Source organism: Schistocerca piceifrons, unplaced genomic scaffold, assembly GCF_021461385.2.
Source record: "Schistocerca piceifrons isolate TAMUIC-IGC-003096 unplaced genomic scaffold, iqSchPice1.1 HiC_scaffold_937, whole genome shotgun sequence".
Lineage (NCBI taxonomy): Eukaryota > Metazoa > Arthropoda > Insecta > Orthoptera > Acrididae > Schistocerca > Schistocerca piceifrons.
Genome location: NW_025729209.1, coordinates 50,001 through 52,500, shown reverse-complemented (window position 1 = coordinate 52,500; position 2,500 = coordinate 50,001). Strand labels below are relative to the sequence as shown.

The window sequence follows — 2,500 nt, the reverse complement described above, 5'->3', positions numbered from 1 at the left end:
TTTCGTCACTACCTCCCCGTGCCGGGAGTGGGTAATTTGCGCGCCTGCTGCCTTCCTTGGATGTGGTAGCCGTTTCTCAGGCTCCCTCTCCGGAATCGAACCCTGATTCCCCGTTACCCGTTACAACCATGGTAGGCGCAGAACCTACCATCGACAGTTGATAAGGCAGACATTTGAAAGATGCGTCGCCGGTACGAGGACCGTGCGATCAGCCCAAAGTTATTCAGAGTCACCAAGGCAAACGGACCGGACGAGCCGACCGATTGGTTTTGATCTAATAAAAGCGTCCCTTCCATCTCTGGTCGGGACTCTGTTTGCATGTATTAGCTCTAGAATTACCACAGTTATCCAAGTAACGTGGGTACGATCTAAGGAACCATAACTGATTTAATGAGCCATTCGCGGTTTCACCTTAATGCGGCTTGTACTGAGACATGCATGGCTTAATCTTTGAGACAAGCATATGACTACTGGCAGGATCAACCAGGGAGCTGCGTCAACTAGAGCTGAGCAGCCGGCCGCCCGGGAGTGTGTCCCGGGGGCCCGCGCGAACACGCAAGCGTCCGCTCAATCATTCTGCAAACAGGAGGAGGCTGAGCTCCCCTGCACAATACACCTCGAAACCCTCTCAGGTCCCGGCGGCGCGCAGCGCCGTCCCAAGTACTTGGTCGGGTTCGAGAGAGGCGCAATCGCCCGGAGTTAGGCGAGTAGACGCTTTCGGTGCGACCACCCGTGCTCCCAACTGAGCTTGCCGCTGCCGACAGAGGCCCGGGAGCGTGCTGTCGTGGCATTGCCGGCGGGAGACAACACGCGCCACCTACGGTGACCGGCAGCTCCAACGCCAGCGCCACAGAAGGACAAAAGCCCCACTTGGGTGCCGAAGCGAACTCTCCCAGCACAGCGCACGCGCCAACACATCCGCACAGCTGCGATACAAACCACCAGCGAGAACCGCTGGGGCGACCGAGCAGCAGACGGCGTCGCGGCGCCGAGCGCCGGGCGGCGGCGCATCCTCAACGCACACAGTCCTCAATCGGACCAGCACACTGAAGATGTCCACCGCGCTTCGCACCGGCCCGCGAGGACCTACTTTGGCCGCACGGCGCCGCGCGCAGGGTGCGCCGGCGCGCAGCTGCGACGCCTGCCGCGTCCGTCGGCCGGCGCGCCTGCCACTGGCCGCCCCCACCAGCCGGCTGTAGCGCGTGCGCCCACGCACCGCGCGGCCAGCACGCCGGGAGGCGCCCCCTCACCCGGCCGGGGACGGTCCCACCCAGCCACCGCCGCGTATCGCTTCACACCCAGATGCCGTTCAGTTTCGTCGGCATGGTGGGTATCGCTGGAACAACCGGTTCGTACCTCAACCTATCGTCGCCATCACCGATTCACCCCTAGCGAGAACAACCGCACCACAACAGGTTACCATTTGTTCATTTGCGTAACTTCACCAGAAAACGCAGGCGTCCATCGCCATTTGCAACTTCAACGATTATTGCATGCCTGTGTCAGGTGTCACGCCACACTACGTCTGCCCACATACACGCAACAAAATGTGCACGCCTAGACAATACGTGGAAGGTGGCCCCCGTACGTATGCGATGTCCATTGCTCGAACGACTGTCAACCGGCCTCTGTAGCATGTCGCAGATATGGAACGCGGTGCACCATGCCATCACGGTGTGTGAGGAGAGACGACTAGGTCCGAATACATCAACAGACAGCTCATGCTGATCGCCATCCACGGCGTCCGTTCCTCCCACACGTCTCTATGGCGTACCACACTGCAATCCAGCTCTCATAGGGAGACGACACGTAGCTGCGTGCACAATATTTGCACTGTATGGTCCGCCGTTTTTGGGCGCAGTCGTTGTACGGTCACACATGTGCCACGATGTATCATTCGGTACATAAGGACGAATGTGCAGTACAGATTGTGGTTTACGCGTACGACATTAGCGGACGGTTGACACAGGCCGCACCACAACGTAGCCTGAGTACGTCGCATGCGAAGGGCATTGAACATGCAAACTTCTCACCAACCAGCTTGCGAAGGCAGGGGGGCAAGGTGGGGACGTGGGGAGGGGCGGCATGTACGTCCTGCTGCCATCCACATTACAGTGTACAGCAGGAGCATGTGGAAAGTCAGCAAGACTTGCAAGGTGTTTAACATGAAGCGATACACAGGGGAGCGGGCAGTGCGAGTAGCGAACTATATTGCGAGGGTTGCGGGTGGGCAACACTACACTAATTGAACGAGTCGTATAACAATTACAGAGCAGGTTTAGGCGACAACATGGGTTACGTTAGGGGACAACGTGGGTTACGTTAGGGGACAACGTGGGTTACTTTAGGGGACAACGTGGGTTAGGTTAAGGCACAACGTGGGTTAGGTTAAGGCACAACGTGGGTTAGGTTAAGGCACAACGTGGTTAGGTTAAGGCACAACGTGGGTTAGGTTAAGGCACAACGTGGGTTAGGTTAAGGCACAACGTGGGTTAGGTTA

General features: G+C 58.0%; 1 non-coding gene across 1 annotated transcript in view; it reads right to left on the bottom strand.

The window, feature by feature from the left end:
* LOC124772257 overlaps positions 1-490 on the bottom strand; it is a 1,909-nt gene extending 1,419 nt beyond the window's left edge. The window contains exon 1 of the ribosomal RNA XR_007013917.1: positions 1-490. This exon is cut by the window's left edge and continues 1,419 nt beyond it. This is a non-coding gene — a ribosomal RNA (small subunit ribosomal RNA).
* Between the last annotated feature and the right edge of the window lie 2,010 nt (positions 491-2,500).